The sequence below is a fragment of the Trachurus japonicus genome, chromosome 18 (genome assembly GCF_045865225.1).
Source record: "Trachurus japonicus isolate A0001 chromosome 18, Traja_1.0".
Taxonomy (NCBI): Eukaryota; Metazoa; Chordata; class Actinopteri; order Carangiformes; family Carangidae; genus Trachurus; species Trachurus japonicus.
The window spans coordinates 5014119-5038958 of record NC_140924.1 but is presented as its reverse complement, the minus strand read 5'-3'; positions in this window follow the sequence as shown (position 1 = coordinate 5038958).

Below are 24840 nucleotides of genomic sequence, written 5' to 3'. Positions count from 1 at the left end.
CTCTGTCCTTAGACCCTCACATCGACTGAGGAAAAACTCCATGGAAACCCTTTTAACAGGGAAAAATCGGAGAAACCTCAGGGTGAGCAACAGAGGAGGGATCCCTCACCCAGGACGGACAGACGTGCAATAGATGTTGGTACAGACAAGAAAACAGTTTACAGTTTGTCACAGAATGTGCGAAATATGGAAATGTTAGCAGGAGTTGATGAAGGCAGTCTCTGGTGAGGGGAGGTGGCAGGGGGGGCGGGGGGGCAGGGAGAGCCGGTCAGCTCGATGGGAGGACTGGGTGGCAGACTGGTCCATGGTCCACAGAGAAGATAGTCTATCAATGTTTTTTTCCTAAACTATTTGGACTGACATGAACATTTTGTCATTATATTTACATGAAACGTCAAAGTTATGGTTCTTTTCTTTTGCTTCAGTTATTTGTCAACACCATGAAAATGAAAATATTAATTACAGTTTCTTTAACTTAGAATTTAAGTTACCTCTAGCAAAGGGCACCAAGAGAAGATGGACAACCAGGACACTGATGGTTTTGAGTTGATACGGAACGGAGAGTCCGGCCATCTGATGAAACATTATACAGCTCTGGAAACATACAGAAACCATTAATCATAACAATGCAGGAAATACACTTAAATAATGATAAATAACCTGCCCCCCCCCAACCACGCATACATACACACACATTCCTCCAGCTACTCATGCAAGGACCCCTTGTTTTTACCAGAATGAATTGTGACCTGTGGAGAGGTCTGTAGTTGTTAATTGTGCTGAGTATAAACGTTCAATTCATGAATACAACTTTAGACTTTTATAGTGAAGAGTTATAGATACATTTTTAAGTTATGAAGATTAAAATAGAGGCAAAATTAAAACATCACATACCTGTTGCTGGATGTGTTCCTCATTTTAACTGACGACGGGTGTAAAGTCTGTGAATCATTAATGACTCATGACTATAAAGTGACTCAAGACCAGCTCATCAAGAGATTTGATGTTCATGTGAAGTCATATTGAACTTCCTTCAACCTCAGCTGTACTGTTTTTCTATAAATCAATTTGTTTACAGTTTACATTACAAATGATGTCAATATTCCTGTTGATCAAATTGTGAATCTGACACAATTCAATTCAATATATTAGTATCTTTATCAGCCGCTGAACTTTGTCCCTGTTGCCAGGGCGTATGAAATATGGGACCATGTCCACCAAATTTGGCACTCACAGCATCTATTTTCATGAACAGACGCGTGTGTGTGTGTTGCACCAACCTCCACACTCAGACTGTATAAGGTCATCTCCAGCTTTAAAAAAAAGCCCAATTTTCAAATCAATTTCCTGCAGCTAGTGGCTCATCCGTGTCAGCGAACGTTTCACGGATGATTTTCTGAAGCACCTACGGCCTCAGTGATGTCTGTACACCACGCAACGCGAAAACAGACGGACATTCACATTCAGTTCAACTGACAACACAGTTTTTATGATCCTTCTGTTTGACTCACTGGCCCTGAAGGCATCACACTGTCCATGTTCAGATTTCACTTTTTAATATTCAACTTTTTTCTTTTTTAATTTGTTGAAACATTAAAAACTGACCATGTTGGAAAAACCATCAATATGTTAATTATGTTCCTCTGGTCCTGGAGCTTAATGGACATTTAAATGTCTTTTACGGGTGATTTAAGTCATTTAATGAATTTTTTGTCCAAAGCAGATTAAAAAAAAGGGTCCATTGAGTCCCTGCAGGAGATAGATGTTGCTGTTGTAGAGCTGGACAGTGAGGACGTTGGTAAGGACACTGGGGGATTGGGACATTTTGGAAAGGGAGGACAATTTGACCACAGGGGACATTTTCTTAAAGTCTAATGGACTGAAATTGGTTAGAGGGGGAATCAGGGCATTTTGAGCACATCACTGGTGTCTTTTTGTCTCTATTGGGACGGTAGAGGACATTATGAAAAACATGGAAGCAAAAAATACAAAAGTACAAACCATTTGTGGGTGCATCGGGGACATTTTAAAGGAGGACACTTTATAAAAGTAAGGATGTCTATGAAATGGTACAATTGGGGTTGTTCTTTTCTGGGGGTTTCTAGAGAATTAGGACATTTTGTGTCAACACAGATTATTTTTGAAAACTGGGGACATCTTGGATGTACGGCGACGGGAATGAGGACATTTGGAAAACATACTGTAAGACGCATTTTTATTTTTTTATTTTTGGTGGGGTGGGGGGAGGGGGGATTGATATGGTTTTGTGTTAGGATTTAGTTTGGATATTTGGTATGAATAAGGATCATTTTCTTTTCTTTCTTTTTTGGGGGGTTGGGGAATTGGGACATATTCAAAGTGAGGATATTTCCTCACCGTACAGATGTTTATCAGATGTAGTTTTTGCCAAAATGCTATGTAAATTGCCCATCAAAGCTTAAACTAATTTTATGCTGATGTAAACTGATAAACTAAAAGTTATTTGTAAGTTAGGTGCCTTTTTGAAGAGCATTCTTCCTTTGTTTAAGTGAAAATTTAGTTTTTTCTGATTATCAGAGCTGGAAAAAATGTACAGACACTTGCTATGTTTGATTATTGATATTGTTCATTGTTTGTGCTCCATACCATATATGTGGTCGTGAGTTAAATAAAAGCGAAGTGAAGTGATTTGATGTTGGGAAATGGGGCATGGACCATTTCTACCTTTGGACAGTGGTTTTTTGTCGTTGGGTGAAGACATTTTACTATTCAAAGACCAGTTAAAGGATCCAGACCAGGTTCATGGTTAAAGTCTAGATCAAGGTCTATATTTAGGACTCTGAACACAACACAGTCTGATCTAGAGCAGTCGAACACTTCAGTTTCTCTCTGTAACTCAGACTCGTCGTCCTCCCACTCCCTCTGACGTTGTTCTGTCGTCTGTCTGTAAACACTAAATCATCTCTTCCTCCCCCCTTCCATCCGTCCTCGTTTCTCTTTTCGGCGTCTGACATTTATCTCCACCAGTCTATCCGCCCGCTGCTGTGACTCATTGTTTGCCTCTGACGTTTTCCACCCTGAAAATAATCCATGCAAACTTTCCTCTAATGGCTGTGAGACCTTTACAGTACCTGCAGCGTGTCCCTTTGTGGTTCATGAAGGAAACACACTCATGTATGTGTTTGATATAGTTGTGTAAAAAGTGTTAATACTGCAGCCAGATATACACCACATGACTCTGAAGGCAACAGGAAACCATGAACGCACCGTTTCATCTGTGAAAACACTCCTAAATGTCTGTTTGCTGATTGGCTGTGCTGCGAGAATGACTGTGAGGGTTCCCATTGGGCGGCTGACGGGTCCGGTCGTCGTCTTCGTCTCGTCTCTTTGAAGGTGTGAAATTGTTTCTTCTGCTGGGAGGTAATTAGTTCCACCTTAAGAGCAGAAGGTCAGCATGTATATTATATGAGAAATTAACCAAACAGTGATAATAATGTGTGTGTATGTGTGTGTGTGTGTGTGTGTGTGTGTGTGAGTGAGAGAGAGAGAGAGAGAGAGAGAGAGAGAGAGAGAGAGAGAGAGAGAGAGAGATTAAGTGTGGTGAAGACTTGAGCCTCCCACTGTGAGTTCAGGTCACCTTATTAAGGATTAACTGCAGCTGCTCCTGTGACACTTGTGTTTAATACATCACAGTTAAATTCATTAGTGATGTAATCCTACAGTTTAAACTCATTAACACTGTCAGACTCTGTTGGACGGAGAATTAACATATTTCGCACACTTCCTGTCTTTTATTTTGAAGGGTTGATCCATGAGAAGATGTAGAAAAAGAAAAAGAAAACATCTCAGTGTAGTTTTCCATTGCTTCTCTTTGTAGCTCTAGTAAGAACAGGTCGGTGTCAGCCAATCAGAAGAATGGAGTTTCTGAGCATCTCTCCGGATTGGCTGACTGTTTTTTTGAGTGATGCAAATTAAAAAATAGAGCAGATTTCAGAATAAAACACTCAGAGAAACCAAATCTTGCAAGTTGTTGGGTGGTGGGTCCAGGTGGTGAGGGGGCGGGGCTTGGTGACTGCTTTGTTGTGACATCACAAAGTTTCTAAGGATAGAACAGAGAACATTAACATGATCAGAAAAGATTAGAATAAACAAACAAAGAAATAATAAATATATTGGCTATTATTGGCTGTTCCTCTGTTTCCCATCTCCATGCTAAAAGCTACAGTACCAGTCTCTGATTTCACATCTAACTGAACCTTTGCACTGTTTTATATTCAGCCGTGATTCAGACGCAGCATAATTTCTGTTCACATTACAGTGAAATTTTATACTGTGTGTGTGTCTGCTGCTGCTGTAGATTTACTCTCTTTAATAATTTATGACTCTTTTATTATTCTGCTCCACACTTTACCTTCTTACATTGTGTTTTTGTTCCTATTGTATGTAGAGGTAAGGAGTTCTATCTATGACCTGACCTGACCTGACTTAACACTATGGGCTGGCTCTGGGTTTGTTTTTTAGGTTGTGTGGTGCCGTATTAAACTGAAACAAAAAATGCAATTAACAGGGTTTACTTTTATCTTTCAGAAACAAGGTGAGTAAATGAATTGGTTGGTTGGTGCCTCCACTTATGTAATATTGTGTGAAATCATCTTATGAATAAATGTAAATAGTACCTACTTGTCCTTTTCATTCATCACTTAAGAAACATAAATTAATGAGTGAATGATGAAGAAGCCGAAAGAAAAGAAAATATAAACTCCTTCAGATGCTCGTTATGTTGACTCTCTGCATTCTGGATGAAGGAAGGACGTTCAAACCAAAAAATAAAAACATATGAAGATAATTTAAAATAGATTAATAAATAAATAATGATGTCAGATGTGTTTTAGCAGCTCCATGTCTGCCAACATGTTTCAGCTCCAGCTCCAGATCGTTCTGACTCAAATCAACGACCAAACGAGTCGCCAGGAAAACTCTCCCACGGGCGAGCGCAGCAACATTTACATACCAGAGGCTCAGACGTACTGAAACACTCCACATGACGTGATTTTTATAACATAAGATTCATGCAAATGTTTCAACGTCTCACAAAACATCACGACAGAATAACTAAGAAAGTTTGGCTGTGAGCGGTTGTTCTCATTAACTAAACAACAACAACAATTATTTGCTAACGGGGATGAAAAATTCAGCACACACACACTTTCCCTTTTCCTTCCTTGTCTCCATATGAATTATTAAACCACATTTTCATTCTTTCCTCCTCACATTAGCTCCACACACACACACACACACTTAAAGTTTACAACCAGGTTTTGGAGCTATAATAGTTTTTACAGTTTGTGCAAAACATTTTAACGCTGCTTCCTGAGCTTCATTAATCCAGACGACAGACGACATAGTTTCCACCGGGGCTTCACACCTGTGCTTGTGTGGTGTCCATTAAAGGATCAGACTGATGGACTCTGTGTTTATCTTCTTTACGCAAAAAACAACAAATTCTGCACATCCCTAATCTACCTGTGGCTTCATGTTTCTACTGACGATGCAAACCTTTAAAAACAACTCAAACAAGAAGTCATTGGACATATTTCAGGGACTATTTTCAGGTGTGGATGAAAAGCTGGTCACTCACAGGTAAAATGAATCTGCAGTGGTTGCGGGTTTATCAGCTCCGGCTCTGGATGAGAACATGACACCTGACATTTAAAACATGTGGGTATGATGACCTCATCGGGACCTGGAGGATGGTTCATCTGAGACCGACTTACAGGAACCTGAGGGCGGCCGAATCAGAGCAGAGAAAAGGCGAGAGTGACCTTCTGAGGGCTGATAAGAAAATCCAAAACCAAGCCTTCGTCTTATCAGCTAAGGGAGAACTCACTGCCCACCCCTCCCCTCCTCCCTCCCTCCCCCAAATAAAAGTTAAAGCAACTCTCAAGTGTTTCTCAGGACTGATTCAACACAGTGTTAAAGTTTTAATAAAAGAATCCCTGAGTGTGTTTGTGCTGCGTTTAAGTGCAGTCTAGACTTCCCTCTGACGTAAATCTGCTCTGAAGACAAAAACACCCTGAAGAGAGTGAACGAGGCTGAGGAGGAAATGTTTTACCTGCAAATTAACTGAGATTTCAGGATGTAGGCTATAGCCTGCTAATGAAATGAGAGGGTTAGCTTAGCACAAAGACTCCACCTCTGTTCCACATCTATTCCCTCAGTTTTTACTAAAATGAGCCAGTTTGCTGCTTGTTTTACCTTCAAATGCTAACTTCTGTCAGGCTAACCGCTCCCATTGACTTGCACTCTTTGTGCTAATCACCTGCATATTGTTAATTTTGGCACATTGTGGCGCAATGCGGGGTTGTGCGGCTTTGGGGATTTGCGACACTTGGCGCCAGTGTTACCAATTTGGCGACTTTCTCGCTAAATCTGGCGACTTTCCAAACCCTCTCTGCGACTTTTTTTGTGAAAAGCGACTAGCGACAAATCTAGCTACTTTTTCCAGTGTTGTTACAAACGTTTCTGATTTGGAGACTCCGATGTGAAAGCACGTATCGCTGCTGTTTTCAACGAGCTAGGATAATCTATTTAGCTGCTAGCTTTGGCTTCATATAACAACCAGGTGTTGGGAAATAATTAGCACCTGAGACCAAGAGAATCTCTGTAGAGCCATAAACACCTCACTGCTCTTTGTATAGCGACTAGAACCAGATGATTACCAGGTCAGAACCAGGTCAAAAACGGACCACAACTGGGTCAGGACCAGGTCAGAACCGGGTCGGCAGGTGGCAGCTCTATCACTACCACTAACCTGTGTGAACTGAAGTCTCCCTCTCTGCCCATATTTGGACTGGCTGGATTCAGGGGGCGGGGCCTCGTGCTGCCAGGTGTTGAGCTCCAGGACCAATGGAGGCAGGTGATGTCATCAGAGCAGGTGAGACAGCTGCTGACAAGCTGACCCGGAGTCAGTTACACCTGGCCTTAACATTCGTCTCCATGTCCACGTTGAGATCCAATCACATGTTTGCACTGGTCAATCAAAATAGAAAAAAGAAAATATCCACAAACGTCTCCACAGCTTCTGACGCTGACCCTCATTTCTACATTTCCTCTCTTTGTCAATTTCTTCTGCTAATTCAGCATGGCTTTAGCTATGGCTTTCAGCATTCACACGCATTTTCCTTAAGGAAATGCTCTTTCTAGTAATTCTCACATCTTCCGGCATTTTTTGCAGTCCAACTAGTCACTAGAACACTGAATTAGAAAAAATTGACAGTTAATGAAGTGAAACAAAAGCCCCAACGTTTATGATTGTAGATGCTAGATTTGAATGCTTTTCTGACTAAAACTCTGATTTATGAGTATACAACTGAACGCACCACTTGCTTCCCAACTCAGCAAGGATCTGCTCCAGGCTCCAGCATTCCCCCTTCTTGAATCGTTGTATTGTTTATTGATCAATTTGGTGACATGTCCCCCCCGTACCCAGAGCTATCTGCGCCCATGGCTTCTGGTTTTACCTTTATATCTCACAGACCCAAGACTGACACTCATTTTGTTAATTGCCTCTGTAAAGACACTAGCTGAAGACATTTAGATAGATATCTAAAAGAAAAGGGAAAAAAAAAGTGGACAGTCAAACCTGAACATGTGTGTGAATGGACACTACAAGATGTAAGTGATGGAATATGTTGTTTAAATGGGCTGAAGTGATCTATTATTCACACTGAAATAATCAAATATTAAAGGCGAAGCATCAGAAACCGTCCCCGATGATGCCGTTAACACCAAACACTGAACTGTAGTGTGTTCTTACTGAGGATCCAGACTCCCTGCTGCATCGCACGCTGGAAACACAAAGACACACACTGATCTGTTCAAACAGCTACACAGGCTCAATGCAAACAGCGGCATCAGTTATTCAAACACAGTTTAACAGCAAGACGAGGGAGATCGGCTTTTGTTCCCTATTTTTTCCCAGTTGTTGACAGATTGAGGAAGTTTTTTGGCTGAGGGGGACCAAGAACGTCAGCGTTTGTCGTTTCTTTTTGTCCAATTTCACAAACAACTTTGAAGAAAACTGCAAATTTAAACCAATTTAGTTTTTTTTTGCCGCAGGCTTCAGCTGGCACAGTGTGTTCCAGTTGTGTCTTTGCTTCAGTTTGTACTCTGTTTACATGAAATCATGACTTTCCATTGGTGTGAAATGAAACTTTATCACTAAAATTCACAATTAACAATCTTTTTGTGAACTTTCTTTTTTTTCCAATGGTGCCATATGTCCTTGAAATTACACAAATACTGCTTTCTTTCTGCAGTGTTTGGTTTTGTTTTACCAACAAGATTTAGCATACATGCTGTTCTCCAAAAAAATATGACTGTAATTAGCTTTCAGCATCAATATTAAATGGTATAAGAATGATTGGCCACCCGTGGGTGCTGTGGTTGGACCTAACACAGCAGCTCCATCCAGTAAACGCCCATATACACATCAATCAATATGTTGTTCCAGTCAGAATTGATTCAAAAGTTAAGTTTGTTGTTGACCTGACTTGACCTGCGGCAATTTTGTTTTACCATTAACACAGCACGCTAACAAGATATAAACATAAACTTCTGCCCATATACTTCCACGTTTGGGTGGCTTCAAGCTGTTTTTCTTTCCACTTTCTGTGCAAGTATTTCACAACTTCTACTTCCAGGCTCCTAAACATAAACACGTCTCACTTTAAATCATACACTTGAATCCAAAGTTTTAATTTCATTCGACTTGTATTGATCTGTTGTCTCTAGAACAACTTTGCCTGGGAGTTTTTAACTTGTGTGAGCTGCAAATGAAGCTGTTTAAATCTCAAATCTGAATGTGAAGAAGCTTCTGGTGCAATTCTACTGACCAGATATGAAACAAAGAAACCAGTCTATACTGGACCTAACGGGTCCAGTATAGACGGGGCGGATTTATTTCACTATCTATGAAAACAGACGACATCCTCGTATCCAACAAACACCAGACACACTGGAAATGTGGGTGATAATAGTCACTAACGACTAATGTATCTGTTGTATTTGTAAAAGAAGGTGAAGTCAGGTGTTTTATCCATCAGAGGTTTGGTTCAGAGGTGCTGACGTTCTACAGATCATGAGATCATTAACATTCTCCTTTCATCCTGCTTTTATTTCCCTGCAGCAACTGCTGATTCTTCTTCTAAATTACTTTGAGATGTTGGGAGAGACAACAGAGTGTGTGGTTGTGTGTGTGTGTAAGAGAGTTGTTTTGATCTCATATTAGCGACTACTTAGCTGCAGCTTCAAGTGGATGAGACACATTTCCTGTCCCAATATTATCTTGTCTGTCAGCTCGCTCTGAGAGTCATTAAAAGTTTCTTCCCTCTGTTGCTTTATTCAACTCAGAGACTTTAAAAGAAACGCTTGTGATAAAGTGCATTTGGACCTGATAACAATCAAGAGGAAACCGGATCCTGGAGAGCGTCCTTGAACACCACAGGTGCTAATGCTGCTGACTCAATGAAAACTTTAAAGGTATCATTACCTTCCTACAATGGTGTATCTCCTGTTGAAATAGGAGGGGAAATATAATTTCTCTTTGTACAATCGATGTGATTGATTGTTCAAAACCTGCAGATGGCCTTAGAGGACGATTTGCTACATCATTTTTAGGATCAAACTTTTCCAAACTGTTCCCTAGCTGCAATTCTCCAACTCTTTCTACCAGATATTAGCCTCGTAAACCAGCCGCTCCCGGAAATGCAATTCATTTCATTTCTGAGGGAGAGTCTGGCCTCATCCCCGTTGTAAGCGTTTGGCCTGAAACCCTGAGAAGGCCGAGCCAATCAGCGTCGCCGCTGTGATTGACACAGCACGTTGGCCAATCAGGGACCGACTGGTGCAAAGCCCCGCCACTACACCAACTTGCTGATTGGCTGAATGGGGTTGTCTGTCAACGCTACTACTCCCGCTCAGCTCCCGCCCACCCCAAACGCTTACAACGGGGATGAGGCCAGACTCTCCCGAGAAATGAAATGAAATGCATTTCCGCGAGAGGCTGGTTTCACGAGGCTAACCAGATATAGCATGCAAACCAGTTAGTTCCACTTTCCGATACAGAGACGCTGCGAACCTCGGTCTGTAGCTACTCAAAGATCATATTACAACCTCTTGACATCAACGCAATAATGGCTGCTAATGCTAACAATGACTAGGTAACAACAGTAGAAAAACCATTTAAAACAAGCCTTTATTAACTGGTTTGACTTTTCAGGTATACACATCAGCCTGATAATCAAATTATAGATATAGATCAGCATTAGTTAACAACGGCATTAGTTTCCAGTGCAATTGAAGCACTTTAAAGCTCAATGAATGAAAATGAGCTGTAGATTCAGCCAGTAAGGACGTAGGGGAGAGCGGGGTAAGTAGTGCCAATTTTTACTTAAATTGCCTTTAAAGCAAGGGGATTATAATAATGCCCCCAACTAATATATGTACATATAGTTTAGGATGTTGTGCATCCCTGGGAAAAATCACTTTGAATCTTAAATCAACTGTTTCAGAAATATAGCTTTAGAAAAAAAAAAAAAAATCTGGCACAACTTGCCCCTGGTGCGGGGCAAGTTGTGCCATTGGAGAGAATTCACTGGGGTAAATTGTGCCATTGATAATTGAAGTAAAACAGATAATTTTAATCTCACAAATGTTAATGCTATATAAAAGCAAGACATTCAATACAAAATTAAAGCCGGAAGCGGCGATGATCGGGCCCTCGCTTGTCCCCATGCAGTCGCGGAGGCCTGAGCCACGCTGGGGGCTGTGGTGCAAAGAAACGCCATGTTTTGTTCATCCACCAGGCTACGAGCACAACCAGACTGGGCAGGTGTGTTCAGGGGCGGTCCCTCATCACACATGTTAAGTTTCAAGCAAATCCGTGCCCACTGCCATGTTTCTCCTATACACAGACAGCACTGCCACTGGCACAACTTAACCCAGGCCCTTTGGCACAAATTACCCCAAGCCCAGCATTTTGAGAAAAAAAGGATTCCCCAGCTGTTTTGAGCTGGCATCATGCTAACTCTACTGACTCATGGTGTAGCTTAATAAAGCACTAAAACATGTGTGAACTGTTTTCAAAGTTATCTATAATTGTTCAAACATGGCAATCAAAAAACCTTGATCATAGAAATTTTACTTTGGAGGGCAAAAACTTGTTTTTTGAACATAAATGTGCTTTCCTCTCAAGCCATGTGTCTCCCTTCTTGATAGGATGAGTGAAATGGATGCCCCTTCAAAAATATGTGGTCACATGACCAACTTCTTCTATGGTTTTCTAGATAACAGGGGTGGAACTACTTGCCCCATGGCACAAATTACCCCACTCTCCCCTATATGAGTTATTCTTTCTCATTATTGTAGATTATAACATGTGCTGTCTCTTTGTGGTTTGATATCTCAGTTTTCTCTCACCCAACCCACCTCTATCAGTGATGCTGTCTTTGGTTGGATGTAATGTCAGACCTCGTAGATTAACACCATTCATCCACATTTATACCAAATTTTAAGCTGCCAGTCTAAATATAGCAATGACTTTGCAGATGCACTCCCAACAGAGACACACAGAGACGCATGTCCACAGGCCTGTGAGACAGAGGCTCGTCAAGGCAGAAGTGAAGCAGAGGGAAGTCGGAGACGGAGCCGAGGCCGTGGCCCGGTTAAAGCTCAGGACGTCGGGATAATGTAAAGAGACAGGCTGTGTTGTTCCCGCTGAACTCAGGACCTCTGTTCTCCTTGGGGAGGCTGTTCCAGTTATTAAACACACAACAACAGAACAACTGAGCCATGATGTTCAGACATTTAGAGGCCCCGTGAAATGAAAAATGCATTTTCCATGTTCCCAGTCTTGTGTTAGCAAGATGTAGAAATGACATTTTCCCTCCTGTGCAGTCGTTTGATAGAAGCTGATGTCAGTTGATCGCTCGATCCAGCGCCTTTTCCTTTTTCAAAATATCTCAACAACTTGTCCAATCGATTGCTCTGAAATTCCTGACATTCGTGGTCCCAGAGGACAGGTCCTGATGACTCTGCTGATCCTGGACCAGGAGGCTGAAGAAGGACAGACATTCATGGTCCCCAGAGGGTGAAGCCCAATGATCCCATGGTGCATTCTAGTTGTACGGAAAAGTCAGAGTACAAATTTGAATCTTGAACGTCCCCTGAAGTCAGAACTCCAACTCTGAAAGTCGGACGATCGACCAGCACCAATATGAGAATTCATGATGGCTGCTGCTCAGCAGTTTTACTGTTTGTTTCATTTCTCTGGTAATTGTTTCACATTATAGTCAGCTGTGTACAAATCACTGCTCACTGGTTCCTTTACGCTGCTTGTATGTGTAAAAACAGCCGACAGTGTTGTTATCAGATTAGTGTTGCTACCATTGGCTAGCTTGTTACATGTCTTTGCTTTGTGTTTGCACAGCTTTTTAAAAATGTTATAAATTGTTAGTAATGAAATCGAACATCTACAAGTATGAAATCATTATAGTTTCATTTTGTTGAATTACTCGTCCAATTTTCTGACTTCTGACTTCTTTTCTGACTCGGAAGTGGCGTCATTCTGACTTCCAACACACATGGAACGCACCATCATTGAGTTGTATGCGAAATGTCTTCAGCCTTTTCCTGCAGCGGTAAAATGCTGTTTAGTGTTGTTGTTTGTTTTCTGCCTGAACTCGACTTTACTTTCACTTTCACTTTCTGCGGAAATCTTCGCTCAGTGTGAAGCAGCGTTTTCACCGAGGTCCTGCAGAGGGGGAGGTTGAAAAACGCTGATTCTTTGAATAAATGAGAGGAAATTGATTTTTTTTTTTTTTTTTTTTACACCTTTTCTGGCCAACACAAGGCCTCCAAGGTGATCAATAATGCAATGATTGTATTGAACTTGTTCGATCAAAGCTTCCCCGTCCGATTTACTGCTGATGAGAAGTAACATCACGTTTTTGGTAAAAAAAGAAAAAAGAAAATCCACTGTTTTTGGAGTCTAAGATGAACAATCTCTGCTCCTTAGAGGAAAAGCTGTGGCGGCAGAAGACGATCCTCGGCGGTGCGCTCAGCTCTTCTCTCTTCACTCCATTCATAATTGATGAACTCAGCAAATTCTGAGTCTGTTTCCAAATTCCCACAGTTCCCTGGGAAATCATTAAATCTCTCAGAGTGAAACCACCACCTGTGTCTTAACGATGTAGGTCACAGTGTGTAGCAGAGTGTGTGTATTGTATTGTTTTGTTGTCGTTCTGCTGGGGATTGAACTCGTCTCCATGTATCAACGCTCAGGCCCCCAAAATCTGACGAATCACAGCTCGGTGGGTTTCATGTGAACTCATGAATTATTCAGGTGGAGTCTTTGAACTTTGACCGCGCCCTGCAACTTCCTGCAACCTGGAGAGTTTCTATTATTTATTTAACGCTTCATCGGATTCTTCAGTTGCAGCTCTGCTCCACTTCCTAACATCGTCCTTTAATTCAACTTTAACCATCATAACCTGGATAAATGACGAGTGGAGACGCCGAGTTGGGACAACGAGGCTTTGAATAACACTTTTAGTCAATGGACGCCTCCTTTCATTTTGCATTTCTGGACACTGAGAACAGTCGGGGACATTTCACACAATGTGGATGTTTTTTAAAAAGGGAGTAGAAAGTGAAAATTAAAGTGAGAACACATTTTTAAAGAGATTTCGTCTGAAGCACTTAGTCCTGACAAGTATAGAAGGAAAGTGTGTGTGTGTTTGTGTGTGTGTGTCTGTGTGTGTGTGTGTGTGTGTGTGTGTGTGTGTCTGTGTGTGTGTGTGTGTGTGTGTGCGAAGCCATGTGCGAAATCAAGAAACATTTATACTTGAAATATAAAAACCTGCTCGATCAGCACCGTTATCTCTGAAATCCCTCAACTCATTACACACGCACAAACACACACTTAAATACATACTCACACAGGAATACAAAAAGGTAGTCAGGTGAAAAAACTATCTCTGAATGGCCTCCAGGTAACATAATGTGTGTGTCTGGCTCTCACACACACACACATGGAGGAAGGGATAAAGGAAACTGAAACCAATTTCTTATTCATACTGTAATTAACTGAGCAATGTACCCGTCTATCTCTGAGTGTAGTCTGGTTGTGTGACGATCAGAAGTCACATTCAATTCCTGTTTTTATTTATTTTATAAAGTTATTGTACCTTATCTTACATATTATACTGTATATGAACTGTGTGTGTGCATTCATGTGTGTGTGGCGTCAGATGTACAAAACCCTTTGAAAGCAGGACGGTTATATGTACAGTACAGCTCCTTGGAGAAAATTAATTAGTATGTGTATGTGTGTGTTTGATGGAGGGAAGATGAATGAGTGTGGACGAAGATCTCATCTCATTAATTATTCTTGAATATTTCTCTCCTGTTTTATGAGCAGAGAAGAAAGAAGAAGATAAATCACAGACAATGGACGAACGACAGGATGAGTGTGTGAGTGTGTATGTGTTGAGCTTTAATCAATTCACATTTTTCTTGCTTTATTTATTTATTTATTTTTGCACTTGACCGAATACTTGACTTGACTTGAATATTCAAATAAACTTTTCTCTCTGTTGATTTATGGGGAAATAAAAAAAACAGCAGCATGGGAACAACCAGGGGGCTTGATGATAATAATAATAATAATGTGCAAACCAGAACCAGTGCTGCATGAACCACATCATTCATTTTCATTAATTTCTAAGTGAAAGAAAATTGAGACAAAAGTTTTGATTCTGAAAAACTAGTGTCGGAGATTTGATCAAAATTACACGCTTTGTAAACCCTAAAAGTCAACTTTATTTACAAATCTAATCTATTCAACAGAAGTGAAACTGAAGTTCATTTACTGCACTAATAGATCACAGAAGTAGAAATTGACTCAGTAGCCTATTCATCGTTTTAAGCAAGAGCCGGGTTCTGTCCCATCCGAGCCACCGTACCTACACACCCACTGAACCTGTCGATCAGATTGAACTGGAGCTGAGGTTGTAAAATGTCGACTATAAAATAAACAACATTGATGTCTGATTGATAGAAACTAGAAGACGAGGTTTCTCAATATTCAAAATATACAAATATTTCCTTTAAAAGTTTTTGATTTGTGTCGTTTTGTCGCCGTACGGCTCAACAACATCGCCTGACTCTGAAAAACTAAATCAGTCTGTTTGTGCACTGTCACTGTGTGCACTGTTCACATTTAAAGGTCCAGTTTGTAATAATTGTCAAGGTTTATTGGCAAAATCTGAATCTACTACCCATGAATATATTAGTATAAGTGTATAATCGCTATAAAATAAAATCTGTTTGGTTTTCGTAGCCTTATAATTCTTCTTTTATATCTACATATAACAAGGGTCTTGCTTTAGAGAGCGTCGCCATCTTGCGCCGCCATGTTTGTACGGCAGCCTGAAGGGAAAATCCAGCCAATCAGAGAGCAGGTTTCAAGAGTTTCACGTTCATAAATAAACCAAAGAAGAAGAAGAAGGAGGAGGAAGGAAACAGCAGACATGTGGTAAAATGGTTTAAATCTTCACCTCATCATTTTACAGACTGGACCTTTAAGGACAGTTTAGTGTGAAAACACACACACACACACACACAGGACTGACCCAGTTTGCCAGCAGCACAACAACAGCAACGCTGTGACTTCACTTAAAGCAGATAACAGCGGCACGGCCGTTTCGGCTAATGCTGTGTTCAAGGCAGGCTTTTGAAACCGTAAGTTACAGCTTCAAGTCACAACTACGACTTGGTAGCGTTCCAGGTAACCCGTAGCTCGTGTTTTTACCGTCCTGTTGTCTGTGAAAGTTCCCTATAACGGCCACTCATAACTTCCGACCCGTGAACTCGTACCAGATCGAACTGGTATGACTTCACAGGAAGGAAAAACACAAAGTACGAGTTTCCTTGAACGCACCATGAGTTAGCAGCCCCCGCCCTTGTCAGGCATCAATTGGTCCTCGTGCTACGTCACCACATTCACGCGCATCCCTTGGCTGCACACACAGCCCTTCATGCCGTTCTCTCCCCTCATTGGATAACACTTGTATCCCACAAGGAAAATTTTCTCCTCGGGTTACAGCAGAGCAGAGTGACGGAGAGACTCGTGTTTAGGCTGAAATACTTCATGTAAGTGATTGCTGACGGAAAATAGGACTATTTAGGACTTATATTAACAAAAACATTCCACTGATATCTGCTTTAATGAAGCTGGAGCCTTCACACAGTTTGGGGAAAAGCTTCTCGCCACAGAACATCAGAACATCAGCCGCTGCCGCCGCCAAAAAATAAAATAACTCTCCTCTCTCACTTCCTGTTCCTCTGCTCGCTCCGTCTGCCATTAAAACGTCCACCGGGACCCAAGAGGACGACAAATTGACTTCCTGTGACGAGACGACTCATGACAACGTGCACAGACTGAAAAGGATGGCAGCAGCAGCAACACACACACACACACACGAGTCAATCTATCTGCCACACACACACATTAAATATGCATCAGAAGCCAATTAGCATCAGAGGGGCGTGGAAATGGAGGGAGGTGGAGAGGAAAGATAGAAGGAGATGGAGAGAGAGAGAGAGAGAGAGAGAGAGAGGAGGGAATGAAAGAGAGGAAAGGAAGGAAGGAAAAAAGGAAGAGGAGTTTCAGCTTTAAAGAGATAATTTAGGATGACATCACCAAAAATGACCAATCACAGAGCTACCTACGAGTCCACATGACAAGTGATAGATAGATAGATAGATAGATAGATAGATAGATAGATAGATAGATAGATAGATAGATAGATAGATAGATAGATAGATAGATAGATAGATAGATAGATAGATAGATAGAACGATAGAACGATAGAACGATAGATAGATAGATAGATAGATAGATAGATAGATAGATAGATAGATAGATAGATAGATAGATAGATAGATAGATAGATAGATAGATAGATAGATCCTAACAATTGTAAAAATATCACTCGCGGTAATTAAGTTATAATAAGTAAATTAACAAACAAATAAATGACGAAGCCCATAGAAGTCCTTAAAATATCTCCACCGTCCTCTCAAAAAAGAGGAAGCTGACATTCTCCAGTGTGTTCTTCACATGATTTGAGAGGAGAAGAAGAAGAAGAGGAGGAGGAGGAAGAAGAGGAGGAGGAGGAGGAAGAGGAGGTTTCCTGCTGGGACTCTATCTCCCTGCAAACGTGTGGTGAAGTCTCGGCTGACGAGAATCCTCTTGGGCTTCGGGAAAACACACAAACCGAGGAGGCAATTTGTGTGCAAATGCTGACCTGCCTGTTTGTGTGTGTGTGTGTGTGTGTGTGTGTGTGTGTGTGTGTGTGTGTGTGTGTGTGTGTGTGTGTGTGTGTGTGTGTTTGTGCTGAAGCTGCTGTGTACCTGAGGTATTAACTTGTAAAAGGGTTTTGATGGTGGTGGAGGAGGAGGACGTAAACCTCTGTAATCTTGCAGGGCACCAGAGGCGAGGAAGGCTTGTGAGTGTGTTTGTTAGTGTGTGTGTGTGTGAGTATGTGTGTGTATTTATGGATGTGTGTGCACTAAATGTTCACTGGGGAATGTGTGAAATTGAGGTCAAAGTGTTGAACCACTGCCACCGACTCAGTTTACAGGCTGAATACTAAAAAGTGACTTTAAACGGTGCACGAACACCCTTCTGTTGACTGTGTGGTTGCTGTCAGTGGAGCAGATGAGTTCTGGTTTTACAATCACATGTCTCTGATGTTGTGTTTTTTATTTAATTTAATTATTTCATTATTATTTTACCTCCAACCTCTTGTGAAAAAACGGCAAAGCGTGAGCTGGAAGTTTGCGAAAGACGACAAAGACGAACTTCCTGAGGTGACGTCTGCAGCACAACAACCCATTATTCTGTATGAGGTGAACTGAAGAGATCTCCAAACCAACTCCACATTGTGTTTAACAGCCAAAACCACCGTGTACCCACGTACCCCAGCCCACAACCAAAATAAAAATGAACCGAAGTGGATGATCCATAATGAGCATGGGGGACTGAACAAGGCGAGACTACTTATGTTTTGAAAACTCGAGAGAAAAATGTACTTTTATTTACACCTATTTGTGGTTTTATGTATTTGTTTCTGACTCTAAAATCAGAAAATTATATAAAAAGTTACTTTTCATAACATTGTTCTTAAGTTTTGAGGTGTTGGTTTTTATTTTGTAAGGCTCAGAGAACCTGTCGATCAGTGAATCAGTGTTTTACATGAAAAAGGTTTCTATAAACTCACTGACTAAAACACCATCTTCTCTAATTAAGACACAGGAGAGCTGCTCAATTTGCAAGAGAGGCTTTCTTTCACCGCAGGGGGAAAAAAAAGTTGTGGATCAACGTCTCAGAGAGAAACGAGAAAAGGAAATCTGAAAGGAAGTTTGGTCCCAGGGACATAGGTCTTGGAGGACCAGATTGAAACATGTCAACGTGGATTGTGATGAATTCTGGTTCATTGTTCCAAGGGTTTGAAGCTCATCAAGTTTGGCTATACCTTAGCTTGCCATTTTCTTTCTGTATCATAAAGTTGACTTTTCGAGCTCAGGGAAAAATCGATCAGTAATGATTAGTACGAGTTCTGGGTTCGAGTCAGGGATAGACTGATATATGGTTCCCAAGGATGAACAGAAGTGAAAAACAGCATGCATACCCTCGTAGCCCAATGTTGGGTGGGTGATGGACCAAGAAACATAACAAGAGGGTAAAGAAAAGTCCGCAACACCAAAAGAGCTCCAATGCAAAAATAGATTTATTGAAGTTACATGACATTTTGAGCACACAGGCTCTTCCTCAGATGTTAGATAAGAAAATGAATGGGTAGAGATGCCATTTTTAAAGACCAGTCCCATGACATGATCATGGATGAACCCCAATGAATTTGACAACCATTTCCTCTTGTGCCACAACAACGCTGACACTTGCAGCTCAGAGCAAAATATATCAACAAATTTTGGATGGACTGTGAGGAGTTGTGTTTCAGATTCATGGTTCCCGGCTGGTTGAACCCCAATGAGTTTGGTGATATCTTGACATTTTCTCCCCCTGGTACAACCATAAAGTTGACACTTGTAGAGGAGAGTGAAATATCTAAACAAATAAGGGATGTATTGTGACATATCCAGGTTCACATTCATGGTTCCAATGTGATGAATCCCAATGAATTTGACAGTTGAAGCTCAAAAGTGAAACATCTCAATAACAAAGGGATGGATTGGTATGAATTCTGGTTCAGATTCATGGTTCCCAGAGGATGAATCCATATGACTTTGGTGATATCTTGACATTTTCTTCTTGTACAACCTTTACGTTGACACTTTTACAAGTAGGGGATGGACTGTGATGGGACTCATGGTTCCCAGAGGATGAATTCCAGTTAATTTAATGAACCTTCCCTCTTGCGCCACCATAACATTGACACTTGGTAACTTAGAGTGATATGACTACTCATGGGAAGATAGTCCTGAAATCTTCTCCACACAGTCATGGTCTCCAGAAGCTACATCCCAGTGGCTTTGAGGAATACCTTCACATGGATGTGTGCAAACGTTGGTATCGATCCCCAGGTCTGCACAAAAAGTGTGAAGTTGAAGTGAAAACAACTACCAGATGTTTTGGTTGAATTGTTCCTGGTCCTCAGAGGATAAACAATAAGATTCACTGTCAGCAAAAAATGAAATCCCAACTCTGTCCAACACAGCAGATTTGATTTTACTCCATTCCCTGTCAGAGAAAATGAATCAGAAACCCAATAAAGCGAAAAAAGGCTTTTGCTGTGTTTACAGTGATTGATCGAGGCAATTTGAAGAAAATGAAATTGTGCACTTCACTGATATCACCAGGCAGGATTCTCCGTGTCCCATTAGAGAAATCTGCTCCACCCGCAACACGGGGGGAAGAAATGGAAAATGTAAATTAAATGCAGATATTAATCATTTAAAGTAGATGTTTTCTTTTTCTTCGAAGACACAGCTGAAGCAGAAACACAAACACAAACACACACACGAGGTAAAAATAGATTTACCTCACCGTTTAGGAGAAACAGCAATTTCCCACAACACATCATCAAGTCCTTCATCAGATGCCCAACATCGGGAGGGGAAGCTGTCGCAGCCTTCACTCATTGGACTGTCAGCTTTTTTTTCTTTTCTTTTTTTTCCAGTTTCACCGCTGCGTCGATGACATGTTGTGAAAGTGGTTTGTCACGGTCGCGCCATGTGGGAGTTACAGTAATTACTAGGTTCTGACATGTAAACACCGTCCACATTGACAGCAGGGATCATAATTGTGACCACACGGAGATCACATATTTCTGATAACGGGGAGGAAAGAATAAATGATTAAATGTAAACAGTGCACGACCGGCACTGGTTTTGAACGGTTTAGGACAAAAAAGACAGTTTTATATGAGATGTTTATGTTTTTTATGTGACGGCACAAAAAAATAGTTTCAGCCTCCAAAACTCCTCAAAGGACATTTCCTCAAATTTGATGCGAATGTTCACAAACTTTACACATTAAAAATGTCAGAAAACTGTTCATATTTTCTGGATAAAGAGGAAACTTGGAGGAGGAAACAACCAAAGCATTAATTCTGACATTTCTTATAGATTCAAACATGTTTGTTTTTTTTAATACAAATGTTCCACACAGTGATGTATGACTGATAAATTGGCATTTCACTGCGAGTGGTGTTCAGGATTTCATTGTTTTTCATCTTTTATACTACTTGACAGCTTCAAAAGAAAAAACAAAAAATAATTCAAAAGAAAAGATAATTAGACTCCAGCACCTGGATTAAATAAAGACTGTGCAGCAATTATGATAAAATCAGGTTGTAGGAGCTTTTCTGCGTCAACGACACACTCACTTGAAATGTGATTGATGTGTCGTTTACGTACAAAGAGCCACTGTCTCTGAGGCCAGAGGATTAACGGCACGCGGATGCGACGGCTCGTCTCTGCCCCGGTTCTTCATCATATTCGTCAGTTCTAGTGTTTGAGTTGGAAATAATTGAGTCAATTAACTGAAGCTCACAAACGAAAAACAACATCAGTAAAAGTCACTTCAAAGGGACTTCAAAAAATGTCCACGTTCAAAAGAGCAAATTATCAAAGGACTCAGTCTACGGATTTCTGTGTTTGTGGGTGTATATGTATAAATCTATATATATGTATGTGTGTCGTTGGTCTTGCAGTGCTGTAATGATTGTTCCAATCTTTATCCGTTATCAGCCTGAGGACCTGCTGGATGTCGCTTCTCTCCAAGGCTCAGAATCTATTTCAGGCCTTTGTTGTTTTTGTTTTTTATCTGGGTACAGAGATATTTGTGCGGCACTGAGCTGTTAACACTGACGGACAGATGCTTTGTTTCACCGTGAACGCTGACACCGACGTTTGCGCAAAATGACACAATTTTTACAGATCCAAACACACGGATCCATTCGCTCACTGTGAATATCATGAAGCTAAACTTGGGGTTTTTAATAATGAACAGTCACAAAATATGAGTTGATTGAAATTCACTGAGGAGAGAGGAGGAAAGATGTTGTCATGTGGCGCCATCTAGTGTCATCTGGAGGTGAAGTGACACACAGGAGACAGATCGACTGGATAGAAAATAAAGTTTATTATTTAACAAGTTTGTTTCATTTTATCTTTGTCCTGACACATCTGAGCTCTTCTGAATCTGTGTTTTTTATGTGTTGTCTGTTTTTTCTAGAAGGTCATTAAGTCTATAGTTTGTTGGGTTTTATATTGAATGGATTAATAAACCTGAAAACACCATAAATAAGTATTTAAAGTTTCTCATATTCAGTATACAACACCCCTGATATTGTAATATATTTTTCTGCTGTGATACTTACATGTCATCACATAATATCAATATGAAGTTTCACTTAGAAGTGAAAAATAGCTACAGTCACTACAACATCATGAAGTAAAACAAGTAGGCTACACAATCTTATCTTTCAGAAATCATATTTTAGAAGTGCAATAAGATTTTAGCAACAGTTACAAATGTGAATAATGTTGGACAGTTCAAACTTTTCGAAACATTGTGTTTTATTGATTAGTATTATTTTTTAGTATAAAATATTAATGTATCATTTAACTAGTTTACAATTAAAAGCAGTGATAATTAAAAGCTTAATTATCTCTTCAATTGTTGTCGCATAATAAAGTGCCGTGAAATTTTAATTCTGAAGGAAAGCGCAAGAAAAAAATAAAATAAAACATCAGTTAATAAGAGTTCATAACATCAAGTGATGTTATAAATTGAGTTATCAGTCATGAAAAGCATAAAATTAATCACTATCACTTGATAAAATCTGTTTTAAAACGTTTTGTTTTTTCAATAAACACAAAGTTGAATAAATAACACTTGAAAAATACAAAGAAAAATCGCGTATCTTATCCTTTTTGTCCCACACAGTTGCTGTTTCTTTGAAGCCAGGCGACAACCCGATTGGTGCTAAATCCACGAGACATCCCGCCTCCTTTTCACGTCATCGTTCTCTCATTGGTTGAGCGAAACCCGCCCGTCAAACTGAACCCGGAAATAAAAACAAACAGTCTGACTTTTTTCTTTTCTTTTCTTTCTTTCCTCTCGCACATTTTTCGTTTGTTTGTAGCTATATGTTTGTTTTTTCCAGCTTCTCAGAGCTTCGTCTTCAATTAAAAACGTGAATCAGAGACAAAACAACATTAATAGATCAAAACAAAGAGGAAATAGCACATGTGGATATGATTTCTGACCCTAAAACGAGCCTGGATGTGAGACAAGGTTTGACTCGAACCGAGCCGAACCGAGGATGTTTGTATCTATTTGACGTGAAGCGACAATGAGCTTCAAATCCATTTAAACTCAAACAAAGACATTGGCTGCACAGATTTAATATAACCGAGGACTGACACTGTTACTCACCTGAGGGAGGGATGTTGTGTGACTCACAGAGGAGCGGAGGGAGGTCTCCGTCCTCCTGGTGGACTGTATGAAAACAACGGTCTGAACGGTCTGAACGGCGACCAGGACCCTGAGCTCGGAGCATCGATCGATTCCTGTGATGAAGAAGAGGAAGAGGAAGTGTTTCAGATGGACGGCGGCTCAGATGAGGACGAGTGTCTGAGTGACTCATCGGTTCGGAAAACACAATCACAGCGTAAACAGAAACACGTCATCACATCGGAGCGACGTGGAGAGTCTGAACCTGGAGGTAAAAGTTTAAACCCAGAACTAGAAACTTTGTTTGGACTTTTTTTTAAAGCTGCACAGAAAAGAAAATTGAATTTAAAGGGATAGTTCACCCTAGAATGATATTTCGCTCATTATCTACTCACCCTCATGTTGACTAAGGGCTGGAAGAATTCTCAGAGTCCACCGTCCCTTCTCTGAGTTACAGGGGGTCTCGGCATAGCAGTGCATGTCCATATAACGGTTGCAAAGGGACACCAGAGCTCTTCGTAAAAAAACACACACAAAAAAACATCCAAATACCTCCATGATGCTCGTATGTAATGTCCGTCTTGTGCTGAAGCCCCAAATTGCGTAATTGTCCCGAAAAAAATTAAATAAGTCTATATTTTAAGCTTGTTTGTAGCGGAAGCTTCTCGAAGCTCCTCTTCCTGGTCCGTCCAAATCTCGCGTGATTCGCAGTAACCGCACTGACGCCGGCGCAAATCACGCGAGATTTGGACGGACCAGGAAGAGGAGCTTTGAGAAGCTTCCGCTACAAACAAGCTTAAAATATAGACTTATTTAATTTTTTTCGGGACAATTACGCAATTTGGGGCTTCAGCACAAGACGGACATTACATACGAGCAGCATGGAGGTATTTGGATGTTTTTTTTGTGTGTGTTTTTTTACGAAGAGCTCTGGTGTCCCTTTGCAACCGTTATATGGACATGCACTGCTACACCAAGACCCCCTGTAACTCAGAGAAGGGACGGTGGACTCTGAAACTTCTTCCAGCCCTTAGTCCACATGAGGGTGAGTAGATAATGAGCGAAATATCATTCTAGGGTGAACTATCCCTTTAAGCCCACTCTGGGTCATAAAATGTGTGTAATAACTCATCTATCAGACGATGGAGGCCAAACTTTGTGCAAAATTCTATTTTTGAGTAAATCCAGGATGAAAGTGTGGTTTTTTTTTTTTCCGCATTGGACAATGCAGGCGCACGGATTATACGTCAGCCTGTACACGATTCACCAGCCACTGCTATTGGATCCGTAATCCGTCATTCAAACGTCTGAGACACGCACACACACACGGAGCTCGGTCTCGCCCCAAACTTTGAATATCCCGCCTGCTCGAAAACGACCAATCAAATTCGTTTTCCTTACTCGGGTAAACTCGTGTTGCAGCTCGTGACAACTCGGCGCGACAAACAGGACAAACGGCCATTTCTGTACACCTTTAAACAAAACCTGAGATTTTTTTTTTACTCTGTTCATTCCTTCCTTCTATTTGGTTTTTAAGCGACAACTGCGAACGGAGCAGAGAGGAACCGCTGTGACGTCTGTGGGAAATCGTTCGTGAGGCAAAGCAACCTGGTGCGACACCAGCGACATCACTGCAGCAAAACAGAGGAGACACTTCAGACTGAACGCCACGGCGATGAAACGGTCACAGAGTCGCCGCAGAGATGCCACCGCCGCCGACAACACAGCTGCACGCAATGCGACAAGAGCTTCTACTTGCCGCACACGCTGCGGCAGCACCTGCTCACGCACACCGTTCGCCTGCGCCGCGTGCG